General features: G+C 40.3%; 1 non-coding gene across 1 annotated transcript; it reads left to right on the top strand.

Annotated features, from left to right (window-relative positions):
* Positions 1-5,450: 5,450 nt before the first annotated feature.
* Positions 5,451-5,557, top strand: LOC144688146 (U6 spliceosomal RNA). The gene has a single exon (XR_013578352.1). It is a non-coding gene; the product is annotated as a U6 spliceosomal RNA (small nuclear RNA).
* Positions 5,558-17,628: the final 12,071 nt, after the last annotated feature.

The raw sequence follows: 17,628 nt of genomic DNA, 5'->3' as shown, positions 1-17,628 counted from the left end.
GGGTAGATGGGAATGTGGAAATCGAAACACAAGATGATCAGCCATGATCTTATTGAACGGTGGAACAGGCTCGAGGGACTGAATGGTCTACTCCTGTTCCTATTTCTTAAGCAATTAATGCCCATATGAAAGAGAAACACAGTTTGGCTGTTTGGTTTTAAACTTTAACCGGGGCTCTGATGAAATTTTGATATTAATCTATAATTGTCTACCATGCCAGCCTCAGAATTCCATGTCTACAGGCATGACCTGGTTGGGTATATGGAGAAGTTGTGCTGGTGCTGAGGGGGTAGGATTGAATGATACAAACAGCTTTCTGCACATTGTGGTTGCAGGCTCTTATCAATTGCAATAGGGTATTATGGTAGATAAAGGAGTAACTTGCTCAAGAGGAAGAGTGCTTTGTCATCTCTAGTGCGTCACTCTAATTATGAAGTTTACCATAATTATTTTGTCGACCTGCTTGTTGCAGTGGTGGAGTTTGGGTGGGGGGTGGGTGGTCGGGGGGAAGGTAGGGGGAGGTGAAGGGGGGAGCGGAGAGCTGTTTGTGTCCAAATTGCAGGATTCACCCTGTCACTCACTGATAGGAGCAGGAGCTCTGACAGCCGTCCAAATTTCAATTGCCAGGTAAATAAATTAAACCAATGGTATGTCAACATTTTAAATGAGGCCAAGTGAAACCTGACACAGTAGGATTAGCAGTTTTAAATATAAATATAGGTATAGGAAAGTTGAAGAACTTGCACGATAAATAAAACAACATTAGATCCGAGCATTGTTTGGATTAGATCAAACAAATGGATATTAGAAGATTTTAAAAAATCATTCAATAAGTTTTAAAACTAAAAGCAATCCCTGTTTTTCAACTGCACCTGTGTAACTACAAGAAGAGACTCAGCAGAGAGGAAACTGCTTATCTGTGGTTAATCAAATTTCAGTGTTCCATGACACGCAAGCTTTTATTCTAAAGCTTCACTTTGAAATTGTGTATTTATAGGTACTTACAGAACATATCCACTTTGTGTATGAGTGCCTTTACCAGAAACTGGAGAAGATAAACCACCAGCACAGTACAGAAACAATTATAGGAATTGTTGGGCGCAAAGGGATAACTTGAATTCACACAGCAAGGCAACCTGAAGACAGGGAGAAAAGGAAGAACAAGCTTGGGCAGAGAGAGGGAACAGGAGAAGGACACAATAGTGATGAGAGTTCTTCTAGGTATATTTTTAATTGACCTTCTCACCAGTGCTGCAAATGACTAAACTGGTAGTGGACATGGTCGTGGACAAACCATTCCAATGTGCAACAGTGTAAAAATATTGGCATAACTCGGGTATCTGGTCCCAATACGACACTTGACAGTACTGACGCAAGGAGGCGTAAACCCACCACAAGTAGGTACACTTCCATTATTTGGGTTGTTGGGATATCTTGAGCTTAATATAGATGTTTTAATGATATGAGAGAAACAATAGGTCCAACTGCTAATTTGGGTTTGCTAACTGCACATCACACTACACAGAAATCAGCCAGTGTTCAAAATAGAATTCATTTATTTTTCAGTTGCTAATTAGATGCAATGTGAACAATATAAAATAGTATCCATTTTTGTCATTAAAAACATTGTATTCGACTTTTATTAAGAACAAGTTTCGGTGCAAAAATTAAGTACTTTTGAGATTAGATTTTTTCAAATAGAACAGATATAGTTGGCAGAATTTTAAATGTATAGGAATCAAGTGCAGATCCCCACACATCACTCAATTTTTCTCATGAAGTAGGACTGAAGAACCATGATAAGCTGAAATTCTGACTGCATCACTTGGAAATATGACGAACAATTGAGTTCAATCTTCAATACTGAACACACTTGTGGTAACAGCCACATGAGTTGATATTTGCAACTGTTAAGTGTACAGAATTTAACAAGGATAATGTATGACTAAAGTCTGACAGTTGAGGTGTTGTGATACATAAATATAATTTAGAAAAACATCATAAATAAATACATAATATATAATAAATATATTTTAATAAGATTTCAATAGGTATTTTATAAACAAACCAATTTAATATATAAATTATGGGATTATAAAATAATTGTTCATGAAGCCCAGTCAATTGTGTAGCAGAAGTACAATAAACACTTCCCCTTGCCTCACAATGCACCATGTTGTCAGTCTGTTAGGTCAATTGGCTTGGGGTTTCCATCTGAACTTGGAGGGGCAAGTGGATTTAGAATAATTCACCTCATATGACCCCCAATTTCCCACTGCTGGGCAGTCATAGAGCAGCAGGAACAAAACATAAATAAATAAATATGTATAAAAAAATAAATAAAATGATTGTGCGCCATGTGAGTCAAAATAGTGTGCCTGTAACATGTGCAACATCTATATCACACATGTACTTAGTTGACTTAAAACAACAAAAATCACAGCTAAACAAATAGAAACTATGAATGAAAATACAGCATCCTAAAAAAAGGTATTTTTTTCTGATCTGGAGTTATCAACTGCAATTAGTCTCTAAATGACCTTATGAGATGCTCCTTCAACAATGGGACTTTATAGCTTTACAAAGTCAGACTAGTTTAAACATGACTGCACTTCAGCAATAACATAATATATTGTACAATACACAGTGCATCATGTCTGCTCATTAAACAGCAAATCTTTAAATTTAACTGAGCAACCCCATGAGACATTGGCTATAAAATATAAACTAAGTTTAAAAGCTTGATCTTGAAATTAAAATAGTTAGATCAACATCCTACTGACAAAAATGTTTCCTCATTGCATCTAACCATATCACATACAGTTTAACTATTTTGTAGCTGAATTGCTTCTTATCAAAATCAGATTCTATTTGTATAGTTGGGTTGGAAACAGGGGTAGGAATTGTACCCAATGATTGACTGAGGTTTTTGGTAATTGTCTCCATCTGGATTTCATTATATTTCAGTTCATTCTTCTGATTTTGAAGAATGTCTGTTAGCAACGTGCGAAAGTAAAATGATAAACCATCGAAAGCTTTGTAGAACTTCTCTAGGCGTCCAGTTTTATCCATTGAATCCATACCATCTAATCCTGGAATACCTTCAATGGTCAGTGCTTGATCCATTAAATTCAAAATATTGGAATCTAATCCCTGATGCTTAATCTATGTGAAATGGAGAGAACAAAGAAAATAATATTTCCCTATTAAAATAGCTTGGTAGAATTTAACACAATTATTCAAAAGTAACATTGAACTTGGGACCAAAAGCAACAGACTGAAAAACGGAAGTTAATCTATAAATTTCGATAAAATGTTATAAATGTAAATATTGACCCCAAACAAGACAGTGTAAAGCAATGAAGTGTATGTTGAAAATAAACATACATTAATGCAAGATATGTCTTGGCGTAGCTTATGAATACAGGTAGCATTTCAGCAAACTGATTTACTATCTATTCTCATTGATGGTAATGTTTAATATATTTTACTTGAAAAATTTTACTCGAAAATAATACAGAAATAAGGAACAATGGACTTCAATTAAAAATGAATAAGTACTACAATATTTTTAGAAGGACATTCAGTCTGAAGTTGCTTTCTATTAGAAATATAACTAATAGTAACCACAGACAACAATTTGTTGGCCTTATTGCTGGTTATAAGACCTTCAGAAAATTATTAGAAAAAAGTCGCGAAGTACTTGGATATGATAGCATGTTAGAATATACTCACAACATCGTGTAAGAGTTTCTGAGGTTCCAGGTTTTCGACTGTTCTGCATACCTCCTTCAAGGGCAGTGAAGCACAATGAATTGCATTAAGCAGTAAAATGAAGCAGAGTTTTCTGATCCCTGGAATGATGCATTGAATATGTGTTAAATAAATGAAATAATACAAGTAACATTTAGCATTAAAAAGTTACATGTAACCAAAATAATATTAAGTTTTGAATATTCTTTTTTTACCTGCTGTGAAGTTCATGGTGAAATACAGCTATCTTTAATCAGTAGCTAAAGACCTGCACACTCCTTGCAGTAGATTTCCTTTCAAATGTCTAGTGACAGCAGCAAAACATCCATATTTATATCTTTGAACCATTTATTGGAATTTTTGATGATTGAAAATGGAATTAATCACCACACCTTAATCTGATAATGATGTCACTCATTCAAACTCCACCTTCAAATGGTGATGAACTATGTCCATTTCATGTGAAATTTTGATTCACAATTTGATTCTAGTTTTCACTAACTTTCTTCTTTTCTTAAGAAAAAGAGTGAAATTCAATTTGGGCAGTAGCGTAAAACAGGTGATAGTGTGTCAACACTCCGTCTGATTTTCAAATAGGAAAGAATATAAAACAGGGTGCTGGTGAACTATTGCCCCAGACGAATTCCAACCCATTGGCCCCAATCCAACAGGTGCCAGGGGGTCAGTAGTATTTCACCTTAGAGACAGTCAGTCAAATTCAAGCTGTGAGAGTGAATGTGAGCATGGCCTTTGTGTGGCCTTCATCCCATGTGGGTGATCACAGTCATGCTCCATCCTGTTCTCTCTGACCTTTACATGGGAAAAGAACACAGGAGAAGGAGTAGACTATTTAGCTCCTTGTGCCTGTTCTGCCAGTCAATTATATCATGCCTGATCTCTACCTTATCTTTGTTGATTTGCCTTGGTTCCGTAACTGTTAATGCCTTTGCCTAACAAAAATTTATGAATTATGAAATTTTCAATTGATCTAGCTTCAACAGATTTTTTTTGGGGGTGCGGAAGGTGTGAACTATGTTCCCTTGTTCTGGACTCTCCCATTTGGGGAAATATTTCTATCTACCCTATTAAATCCCTTAATCATCTTAAACGCCTCAGTTGGATCACCCCCTTGATATTCTATGTTCAAGAGAACGCAAACCTAGTTTGTGCAACCCATCCACATAATTTAACCCTTTTTGCCCTGGGATCATTCAGGTGAATCTATGCTGCAGCTTCTCCAAGGTCAATATATCCTTTCTGACATATGCAGTGCCCAGAACAAAATGCAGTTTACCAGATGATGTCTAACCAGAACTTTGTACAGCTGTAACATAACTTTCTCCCTTTTGCATTCCAGGGTTCTTGAGATAAAGACCAACATTCCATTCACCTTTTAATTCTTGTTTTAACCTGTGCATTAGCTATTAGTGATTTCTATACTTTTCCCCTAAGTCTCTGCACATCCACAATTCCAAGCTTCTCACCATTTAGAAAATACTCATCTATTTTCCTTAGGTTTAAAGGGTGTGACCTGACACTTTGCCTCGTTGAAATCCATTTGTCAATGTTTTGCACATTCAGTCAATCTATCAATGTCCTTTTGGAATTTTTTCACTCCCAACCATACTATTTACTGTGCTGCCTAAATTAGCCCATCAACAAACTTTGTTTTCTAGTCCTTCATCCGAGTCACTTATGTGCTCGCTTCGGCAGCACATATACTAAAATTGGAACGATAGAGAGAAGATTAGCATGGCCCCTGCGCAAGGATGACACGCAAATTCTTGAAGTGTTCCATATTCTAGACTTTCAAAACATTTCATCCAAGTCACTTATAAATATAATGAAAAGCTGAGACCCAATCCAGATCCCTGAGGGACACCATTAGTCACATCCTATCACAAAGGTGCTTCAAACTGCTGGAAAATGACCAGGAGATGATTTCACCCCAAATGAAAGAGCCAAAGGTTAACCACAGTGCATGTTACCACCTGCTGAAATAGCTTTGCATTAAGCCTGCAATATTTCTCTCTGCTGTTCACTGGCTAAAATGGCTGAAGCACTTGTGGAGTTCAACTTATTATGTCTTTCCTGTAATAAAATTCACATGATTGTATCAGGTCAGTTACTTGACCATTAGTTGGATCTGTCAGGGATTGCTTCATCAATTTTATTCCCAGATTACCCTGAAGGTGTCAATGCTTCCCAGGTGGTCATTATTTATGCATTAAACTGAGGCCTCATCTCCCCTCTCAGGTGAATGTAAAAGATCCCACAGCATGATTTAAGAGGAGCAGGGAGGTGCTCCTGATGTTCTAGCCAAAATTTGTCGCTCATCCAACACCTTAAAACAGATGGTCAGGACATTTATTTCTGTGGTAAAGTGAGGTACCCTGTCCCTTTAAAAGAATGCAAGTGTACTGATCATGTGACAGCACTGATGAATCACTATACAGCGCAGGCAACTGGGAACTGTAAGTCTAGTTCTGGAGGTTTCTGAGTGAGCACGTATGATCTGGTGCTCTGCCCTACATCTCAATAAACCATTACTGTTTATTCTTACATCAGTCTCTCCCCATTATTGATTGCAAGTAGCAATTGAGGAGAACATAAGAAGGTGTGCAGTTAGAGTTCGGTTGGCCAACGAACTCATTTACCCAAGACATAAAAATTTCATTGCTGTTTGAGGGAGCTGCTGTGCACAAATTAGCAGCCATATTTCCTATATTTCAACAGTAACTATGTCTCAAAAGTATTTCATTGGTTGTAAAGTGCTTTGGGATGTCACAAAACAATGTAAGGCATTATACACATGGAAGTCATGTGCTCCCTTCCAGCAAGTCTCACTGAGCAGCAACTAGGGGATAATGGCAAACTGGTAGTGTCACTGATCTAGTAATCCAGACTAATGCTCTGGAGATACAGGTTCAAAGCTCACCACAGCAGCTGGTGGAATTTTTATTAAATTAATCAAAAATAAAATCTGGAATTGAAGGCTGGCCTCAGTAAAGGTGGCTATGAAACTATCATCGATTGTTCCAAAAACCCATCTGGTTCACTTAGGCCCTTTAGGGAAGGAAATCTGCTGTCCTTACCCAGTCTGGCCTGTGACAGCAATGTGGTTGACTCTTAACTACTCTCAAGGGCAATTAGAGACGGGCAACAAATGCCAATCTGGCTAGTGATGCCCACATCCCATGAGAACATTTTAAAAATGGAATGGGTACACTGGCATCCATATACTGAGTGCTACTCAACATAATGAAGCTGAAACCAGCACCCTACCACCACCCGAATGAGGTCAGTTAGTTCAAAACAGAGCAGAAATCAACGGCTGGATTTTACGCGGGTGGGAATGAGAAAGCCAATTTTCTTTCAATTTTGTTAAAAGGTGGGAAGGACAGAGGTGGTGGGGAACATCATTCAGGGGGGTGTCCTGTGCATATCATTGGTATCCATCTCCAAGATATTTCTTTGTTCCTCCCTGCATGGCCTCCAAAACAGGCCCCCATCTTCCTCACCTCCCTCCCTAGGCTCCCTGATCCTTCTCCTCCTCAGCCCTGGGACTGCTAGAGCTGCCAGCCAATTAGATTGGCCAGCAGCTCTCGAGGGCAGGACTTCCTCCCACTGAGGGGCAGAAGTCCCACTCTCTGCTCGTTTAGCCTGTAGGGCAGTCTTTTTTTTAAGTCGGTCGCCTAGTGTCAGACTTTTGCAGGGGGTGGTGGGGTGGGCTGCAGGGTCCCATGAAATTCAGACCCAACTGTCTTAATTTTCTTGCATTTTTTTTTGGACACCACCCTTCAGTTAACTGAGAAAAATTTAGACTTACTTTCTAAAAAAGTATAATCTGGTTCGCTTTGCTAATTATTCAGAAATTGATTTATGTTATCCACATAGAGAGACCAATCTCATTAAAGATGCAATTTTGGAATTTTTGTACTATTGATGTAGCAAAATTATTTATTCCCAATTCTAGACATTCCCCACTTCCCTCGAATGGGGAACATATCAGCATTTAAAACAAAATGATATTCCATTTCCCTTTTCAGTTTAATAAGGCCAATGTGTTAAATAGTCTTAAGGTTGGTTGTTGAAGAAAGCTTCATCAACACTGTCACTATTCCATCAGTGGTCTATTTAAGTAGATATTTCTAATTTGTGGAAAGGCTGATGTTAACCTGAAATTGCCTTAGCTAACTTGGTGAAATGTAAGTCCAGTGTTCAAAGCATCACTAGGCAGGATCTCTCCAACTGCTTGCCTAGGTTTACAATGCACCAGGTGACTATAGAATATGTCTATGCAATTTTCACTGACTTGCTACAAGCTTTCACCAACTACTGGGCATGCAAGGCATTGAGTGGATCATCAGTCTGAGTTTGAAAATAACTTGATGTTGACTTTAGTTTGGGTAGGCTGCCTGTTTTTTTTATTAATGCTATCTTTAGCATTAACTTTACAGAGTGCTTGAGATGTTTTGGTGGTATTGGGTCTTGCGCTGTGTATTGCGTCATTGGCCCATGGCTGACAAACAGAACACTGCCATGTTCTGTAAACTGTATTTACTCCCATTGCTTGAGGTCATGGACTTTTGGTAACAGACTGCAAACTCTTATCTCCACATGATATTCATGGATTTTGTGTCTCCATCAGTAAGAAACCTGTCAATCCATTACTGTACCACTACTTTATCTTTCTTTGATCATGCATGAATCATTAGAACCAGGTGGTGCTTGTATAAGAAATGAAGAATAACTTCATAGCTTCCTTTACTCAGCCTCCTTGTTACCCCAATAATGAAAAGCTGGTGCCGCTTAACAGCTATACAATGTCTTTTGAACTGCTTTAAATTTCCTATTGACTCTCATTCTCCCTAGATCCTCTCTGTCCACCACTGAAACAACAGCCAACTCTGCAAACTCAAAAAGGTCCTTGTGCTTCAGTGCATCTGGTGCACTCACTTGGTCATCCATAACCTGATCCAGCTTGACCACCTCTAACAACATGGATCCTCCCTCTCTGTAGTCAAAACCTTGATTATTCCAATATCATACCAAGACCAGGGTTAGCCCCCAAATCTTCTGAATTGACTATCGCCTTTGGCTCTCTCCCCACCCAATCCATTCGCATATTTGGTGTAGTGAGTATGGAGCTCATGAATTCTTTTACATCCATGATTGAGTCTATGTGCTTGGGTACCTCTGTAATACATCGCTTCCTTGGATTAACCTTCTGCACTTGTACAATCACCTCTAGAACATCATAGGCTTCATCCTTGGCCCCTACTATTCCATTTACTTGCCTCAAATGTCTTCTATGTGTGCCCATGACTTCCTTGGTAGCAGCCTTGACTCCACAATAGCCACTACTGACTGCTCATGTCTGACATTAAGTTGTGGATGAAATACAAACTTACTCCAGCTCAAAATTAACAAGATTGAAAGCATCCTGTTTGGATTGGGATTTAACACCACCTGTATCCATTTTAATTTCATTTTCCAGCTACTTGCCTAGGTTGAGCCTAATGGCGTTTAACGTTTGTATTTACTAAGCACTGAACACTACATTTAGGTGGTCATCACATTTGCCTGCTTCCACTCCCAGCTCTACTATATTGACTTCCATTGGTGACTCAATGCATTGCTTTTCAAATCCCCACTCTCTTCTACAAACCCCTCTATTGTCTTGCCCTTCCTTACTGCAATGTTCGACCATCTCTACATCACCGCATAAAACCCATGGGGTGGCTTTAGGGACACTTATTCTAAAGCAGTGATGGGCAGCCTAGGCTAGCGAGTGGGCCACATGAGTCGTCCTCCTTCATCTCAGGGGCCACAAGATTGAAATCGGGCATGTGCACTAACCATGACCACATGAATAAGAATTTGCAGGGTGTGCCGATTGAACAATAGCAACCCTTTGATTGGATTAAGAGGGAGCGCTTAGGTCTCACAGTCGATGTTGTGTGCAATCAGCACGCACCTCACTTCATGTGTCCTTGTTTTGAGTGCGTATCACTTTAGTAGTAGTGGTAGGAAAAAACCTACGCAGGCAGAAAACAGTGGAATCTGACAACCCTGAACATGGGCAACAGTCAACAAAATGTCTTGCAGGCTGCACTACCAGTTGCCTACCACTGTTCTGGAGGAAGCTATGTTTTTTTATCAATGCTTCTTCTGTTTGCAATAGTGTTTAAATCAATAGTAGGATTCAAGTTTACATTATCTTACACCCCATGCATTGCATTTAATATATGTTTCTTTGAAGCCTTAATGGTCATCTTGTTTCATGGACAACCATTATATAATTTACAGTAGCAGTTATGCCTGTAGATGGAAATGCGATGGAAGTTTTCAATATTGAGAATGTAATAACTCTCACACACTCATCCAGGCTGCATCCCACAAAGAAGGAATAATTGTTTTGGAAGATTTTCAAATCATAATCTGTCTTGAGTCAGAAAAGTTAATCTCAAAAAATGAAATAATTTCTAAATTGTTCTTAACCCCAAACACCAGCTACCTGAGTGCACCCTTTCTAAAATATCAGTTGAACTGACAATCTTGAGTACACTAACTTTGGTAAATGTATCTGAGTCTTCTGATCCTTAACACTCCTAAAAAATATTCTAAAAGGACAATTGCTCCTTAATAACATTTTTATAAAGTGTAAATTAAAGTTTCCTCTAGTCATTCATTGACCTGTGCATTCCTGCTGCTGTTCTCAAACTGAGTGTTTAAAGGCTCACCTGCCCAAAGCTGATTCATCCCTTAAATAAAAGCAAAATACTGCAGATGCTGGAAATTTGAAATAAAAACAGAAAATGCTGGGAAAACTCAGCAGGCCTGGCAACATCTATGGAGAGAGAAACTGAAAAAGTTCTGATTCATCCCTTCATCCCCTGCTGAAAATAATCATATGTCCACAAGTGTCTTTATTAACTGCGGAAACTCCAGGTCAAGGTGTCACCTGCTTGCTTCCACTGTGCACTAAGCACTTATGCACTGGGTCTCATTGCCCTTTGGTCAGCAATGTGTCTATAACTGCCCACCCATTTGGATTTGTGGTCTCTTGCCTGCTTTCACAGGATGATCGACTGCTACACATTCTCCTCTCCTGACCCTCTCTTCTCATTCTGCAGATCTTTAATGCACTGATGATGTAGGTGTCGCTGGCTAGGCCTGCATTTATTGCCCATTCCTAATTGCCCTTCAGAGGCTGATACTGGTCCCACTTCCATTGCTCCCTCTCCACCTTTGGATCATTGACTGATCTGTTCTATATGCTGTCTGTCACTCTCCACTTCTTTTGAATCTTCAAAGCAGCCCCTTTATTTCATTAGTTTTCCACAACATGTATTTATAAAGTGCTTTTAATGTAGTGAACCATCCCAAGGTGCTTCAGAGGAGGGTATCAAACAAAATTTGACAGCGAGTCACATCAGGAAGTATTAGAGCAGAAGACCAAAAGCTTGGTCAAACTGTTAGATTTTAAGCAATATCTTAAAGGAGGAAATCCAGTGAAGCATGTGATTTGAAAAAAAAAGATATAGAATTACATAGAATCTACAATACAGAAACAGAAATAAGATTACTTCTACTCTAATCACATCTTCCCACCTTGTATCCCTTTATTCAATTTTCCTTCAGTGTATGAATTAAATGCATCAATGCGATCTGCTGCAGCCATATTTTCACCAATCTTAGTGTAAAGAAATTCCTCCTAAATATTTTACTTGATCTGTTAAACAGCAATCTTTTTATTTATGCCCCCTTGTTCTGGAGTCACCCATAAGCAAAAACATTTTTTCTACATCAACTCTTATCAAATCCCTTCATAGTGTTAAAGACCTCTATCAGGTCTCCTCTTAGTCTTCTCTTTTCCAGAGAAAAGAGCTCTAGCCCACTCAATCTTTCCTAATAGTTCCACCCACTCAATTCCAGTAATACCCTTGTAAATATTTTCTGCACTTTCTCTATTGCTTTGATATCTTTTTGGAGTAAGGAGACCAAAACTGAACACAGTATCCCAAGTGCGATCTAACCAAGGTTCTACAATTTCAGATTTTCCATGAATTTTCTGAAAAGCTTTTTTTCCCTTTTTCTCTTGCATGCTGACGTCATGGTTAAGTCATGTTACCAGACATAATAAGTGTGTGGTCAGTTATGGTACTAGATAAGTAACCCAGAAGATCATATTTCAAAAAGATCATATGGCAAGTTGTGACATTGAATTCAATAAGTCTGATTATTTATGGATTGGCATCGGGAATAAAGGGCCATGAAACCTAATTGATTGTTCTAGAAGTCACCATTGTCCTTCAGGGAAGGGAACCTACCACCCATACCCAATCTGGCCTACCTGAGATTCCAGTCCCACATTACATGGTTGGGATTAAAATGAGTGGCTAGTTTCTTTATTTTTCTCTTTTTTGGCCAGCACAGATAAATGGGCTGAATGGCCTCTTTCTGTGACTTAGGCCTCTTTCTGTGACTTAACTCTTCTATAGTTCTATGGTTCTAATCATAATGCTGTCTGAAGCGGCCTAGCAAAAATACAGTTACTGAGCAGGCAACCCAGCACCTGGATAAAACATCTTTTAAAATGTGGTTTTGGAAGTGCTGCCCACATCCAAAAAATAAATGTAACTTTTTTCAATAAATGTAATCATGGAAATTTATCAGTCAAGTCACAAAAAAAAACAGTTTCACCTGTGTCCATGAGTCAGATTTCACTTCTGGTGGTAATGTAGGGATAATTACTCGTAAAACAGAGATGTGACCTACTTGTAGGGGAGAATGAGGGGGACGGTTTTAGTGAGACAGTGGGTAGGATTTTCCCGTTGGCGATTTGGGGGTGGGGCCCGCTCGCCGAGGGGAAAATGACGTGAGATGACATCAGGAGGAATCCCTGACCTCATCCCGGTCCCTTTAAATTTTTAGGAAGGTCAGCAGACAGTGAAATCAGCTGTCCACCCGCCGACCTGTCAATGGCCAAGTGAGGCCATTGACAGGCTCATTAAGATAATTAAAGACCTGCCCGTCCAAGCTTAAGGCTGGCGGGCAGGCCAGGAGCCCCAGTGGGCTCAAGATTATTCATGAAACTTCATCCACTGGCGGGATGAAGTTTCATGTCCGTTTTTTAAACATTTAATAAATTTTATGCGTTTATTATTAACATGTCCCATCTCGTGTGACATTGTCACATGAAGGGGAGATGTTAATAATTTCAATATTTATCTTTTTAGACTTCTCTTACCTGTCACAAATCTCCTTGAGACAGGACTTTGCCTCAGGGAGCAGTGCACTCTATCACGTGCATGCACGAAAGAGCACACTTTGACAGATGGGGATCCCTCCCCCACCCACACAGGAAGCGCATAGCACTTCCTGTCGTGCAGGCCGCCCACTCAAAATGGCGGCTGGCCCCATTTCGGTGGCGGGGGTCGGCTGTCCGCCTGCCGCCGAGCTAGTGGGACCCGCACACCATCCGAGGGCAAAATTCTGCCCAATGTAAATTTGAAAAGCCATGTATCCACAGTAATAGCATGTTGAACTGCCTGACTTAAAATTACTCTCCCATCAGAAAATTGATCAGAATGGGTTCAGAGAATTGCAGAGAGAAGGTAGGTTACAAATTAAATCTAGAAGCAAAGGTAAAGAAGGTGCAGTGTCACCTGGGAACTGCATTTAGGAAAGCCCTGTTGTATCGCATAGAATATGTGGGATCAACACAACTACTCTGATTTTGACAAACGGTCACTTTGTTGAGATTCACATTATCACAACCGTACAGAATCACTCTAGATATTAACTGTGTTATTTGTAACAAGATCCAGGAAACTCATTTCAAGGCATGTGGTAATGCTGTGTTCAATGTTCTACATCAAGCTTTCATATCTAATCAGATGAATCATTCACATTTAAAACTCCTGTCTGATGGTATCCCCCTAAAAACCCAATGCTGTGTTTGAGAAATAGGGTGAGGTTGCAGAAGTAGAGCAATTGTGGTGGAGAGGAGATAGAACCATAGAACCATAGAAAAGTTACAGCACAGAAGGAGGCCATTTGGCCCATCTTGTCCATGCCAGCCCAAGGACACCCAGGTACCCTTTCTAATCCCACCTTCCTGCACCCGGCCCATAGCCCTGCAGTTTACAGCACTTGAGGTGCAGATCCAGGTACTTTTAAAAAGAGTTTAGAGTTTCTGCCTCTACCACCAACTTGGGCAGCAAATTCCAGACACCCACTACCCTCTGCGTAAAAAAGTTCTTCCTCATGTCCCCCCTACACCTTCTGCCACTTATGTCCCCTGGTTCTAGAATTCTTCACCAAGGGAAACAATTTTATCCTGTCCACTCTATCTATTCCCCTCATAATTTTGTACACCTCAATCCAGCCTTCTTTGTTTTAAGGAAAATAACCCCAACCTATCCAATCTCTCCTCATAGCTACACTTTTCTAACCCTGGCAACATTCTTGTAAACCTCCTCTGCACTCTCTCCAGAGCTATTACGTCCTTCCTGTAATGTGGTGACCAGAACTGCACACAATACTCCAGTTGTGGCCTCACCAGTGTTTTATACAATTCCAACATTATATCCTTACTTTTATATTCTATACCTCTGCCAATGAAGGAGAGCATTCCATATGCCTTCTTTACAACCTTGTCTACTTGAACTGCTGCCTTCAGGGACCTGTGTACTTGTACACCAAGATCTCTCACTTCATCTACCCCTCTTAGTATATTCCCATTTACTGTGTAATCCCTGAAACTGTTTGACCTCCCTAAATGTATGACTTCACACTTCTCTATGTTAAAATCCATCTGCCACTTTACCTGCCAAACAATTATAGGCCAGTTATGCCTTATATTGGTGGTGAGCAAATTAGTAGAATCAATCCTGAGAGGTAGGATTAACTGTCATGTGGAAAGGCATGGACTAGTCAGGGATGGTCAGCATGGATTTGTTAAAGGAAGGTCTTGTCTCACAAATTTGATTGAATTCTTTGAGTAAGTGACAAGAAGGGTTGATGAAGGTAGTGCAGTGGATGTTGTGTACATGGATTTTAGCAAGGCATTTGACAAGGTCCCACATGGCAGACTGGTCAGGAAAGTAAAAGTCCATGGGATTCAGGGTAATGTGGCAAACTGGATAAAAGGTTGGCTTTGTAACAGGAAACAAAGGGTAATGCTCGAAGGATGCCCTTGCGAATGGAAAGTTATCTCAAGTGGTGTTCCACAGGGCTCAATTCACATTGTAATCCCAGTGGCATAACAGAACCAATAGCTAATGTTGGAATATCATACCCTCCAGTCCAAGAGTGTCCACAAAATGAACTCACAAAAGATTATCCTTGGTTGTACCTGGGGGAAAATGCTACAATAAATGTGTATGATAGTCAAGTCAGGTCCGAAAAGTAGCAAAGCCCCTTTAAATTCACATCCAACTCCTCAATTTTAGAAGTGCTGTTGCTCGGCAGCTGGGAATTATACCTCCTAGCAATAGCGGTATCAAACTACAATCACTTGAGTGTCACTAAACAACATTTGTAAATTCTGTAGCTTCCTGTACACTGGAGGAACTAAATCTTGCTTTAGGAATTGATTTTCTGCTGTTAAGAAATTTTCAAGCTACCTACCTAATATCTCAGATGTATCCACAGTACTTGGAGCCGTATCCTTGAGATCAAATGGACACTGTATGACATCAGCACCTGCAGAGTTAAACTGCACAAGTTGTTAGGCTTCTTGAAAGTTACGAAATGGCCGCAGTTACTGCTTTCAAAGCTATCCAGCAAGAGATGAAGACTTTGTCCCTGAATGGCTTTCCGTGTGGTGTTGGGAGTTGGGTAAGGAATGAACAGTCTATCCCAGTCAAGGGGTTTGAAAACTCAGCTAACTGATTCCCATGGACACGATCAGACAATGAAACTATGACAGGGTCTCTGAGTAACCAGTCTGAAATGTAAAATTCCTAACAGATTTCTTTACAATACTGCAATTTCTCCAAATGTTTTGATTACAGCTAAACCACAGATTATTCTCAGCACATTCTGAATATATGTTCTGAAGTAATTGATCTTGTTGATTGAATCAATGGATGAGAATTTTTCCAGTTATGTTATGAAACAATTTTGTACTATCGATGCTGAGGGCTTATGAACATGTATACACCTGATTTAATTATTTTAAATTATTTTATTCATCTGTGCCATTTAGTTGTTACTGAAAGAAATGTTCATGTTTAAAACCAGCAGTTGCTTATTTGGCGGAAAATTGGTAAAATTGCAATTGCAAAATTGCCGGTTACAGTACTTTAATGCTGTTTATTCCAGACAGAAACAGTTTACTCGCTAGGTTGCACTTTGCTAAGGTGCACTTGTATTTATGAGGCTCATTAGATGAGTAACTAGAACTTCATCTTTCTTCTTGGATATTCTAGGCTGAAAATCCTCCAGATGCAGGTATTGAATTCCTCAGTCACATTTAGCTAACCTAATAGAGTTATTTGGAATCATTGAGGTGCAACATAAATAACAATCAATGGTGTTTTTATTTTGATTTTCCAGCAGTGTCAGGAAATTTTCGTGCTCTGTCCTCTGGCAAGCATTCATTCCCTAGGGATTGACTGTTATTATAGGGGTTTGAACTTTATAACTATAATTGGCTCAAGGGAAGTGACATGATTTCTCTCATGTCGGCTGGGGCTTTGTTGAGCAACAGGGGTCTCGCTCACCAGTCGGAAGACCGGCGGGGAACCTCCCCCCCACCCCACCCCGTCCCCCCCACCGCCCCAGTTCCTTGAAGGAGACCCAATGGAATCAAGTGCCCAACTGGCCACCATCGCGCCTTCCCCAAGGTTAAGGACCATGGCAGCAGAAGGCTTGCCCACTCAGAGCTGCCGACCAATCACAAGACAGCAGCTTGTCATTGCTGTCCGTACCAGCGGGAGAGTGGCTGCTGGTAGCACCACACCCACAAAAGGCCTAGGATCATGGAGGGACCCCAGGCCACAGATGTATGAAGGCAGGATGGGGTGGACACATGGGGGGTCGCAGACAAGTTGGGGGTTGGAGAGACAAGGGCAGTGTGGTGGCTTTCAGTGGCCACTCCTATGCCCGATGTCAGGTCCCTTGATCGGGCACAGAGTGCCTGGTACCTAAGCTTCCCCCCAACCCCAGGAGGTGACTGAAACCCGAGGCTGTGAGACACTAGTGTGGCCTCCATTTAATCCCTGAGGCACCACTAAATTGCAGTGGGGTCAAAGATAATGGGTGTCAATTGGCTCGCTAATGAGCCTAATTGACATCCCGCTGATGGTGGCTGGGCATTTCGCGTCAGTCCCTTCCTCCCTCCAACTTAATCGGGAGCAGTTTTCCCACGGCGGGGAGACTGACATAGGGCCTCTCCTATGATTAAGCGGGCCCAGCCACATGGCTCCAGCAGTGATGAGCTGCATAAAATCCAGCCCATCGCCCTTGCCTTCAGATGATGAAATAATCACGCTGTAAGATTGTGCAACTTAAAGTCCAATCTATCAATTATATTCAAAGGTAAAAAGTAACAGTGGTAAGCAGCTAGAACAGCAAGTTTCATTACCTTAAAATAAAACATTCCTGAGTGTTCAACAATAAAAGAAGCAACGCTTCACTAACTCTTCACTAATGCTTCACCAACTCATCTAATAACTCTGAGCCTGGATATCATCCGTAATAAAAACTTAAGACACGAGGTTGCATTCACCCACAATGCTCACTGATAGAACCAGAAGAACTGCTGAATTGTCCAAAAGCTGCAAAATATATTTCTCTGGCATGAAACTATCGGTCAACAATCAGAAGGTATCATGGGACCAGACTGGCAGAAATATCTGC

The sequence above is a fragment of the Cetorhinus maximus genome, chromosome 12 (genome assembly GCF_964194155.1).
Source record: "Cetorhinus maximus chromosome 12, sCetMax3.hap1.1, whole genome shotgun sequence".
NCBI classification, from domain to species: domain Eukaryota; kingdom Metazoa; phylum Chordata; class Chondrichthyes; order Lamniformes; family Cetorhinidae; genus Cetorhinus; species Cetorhinus maximus.
The sequence above is the reverse complement of the archived record's forward strand: the minus strand, read 5'-3'. Positions and strand labels throughout refer to the sequence as shown.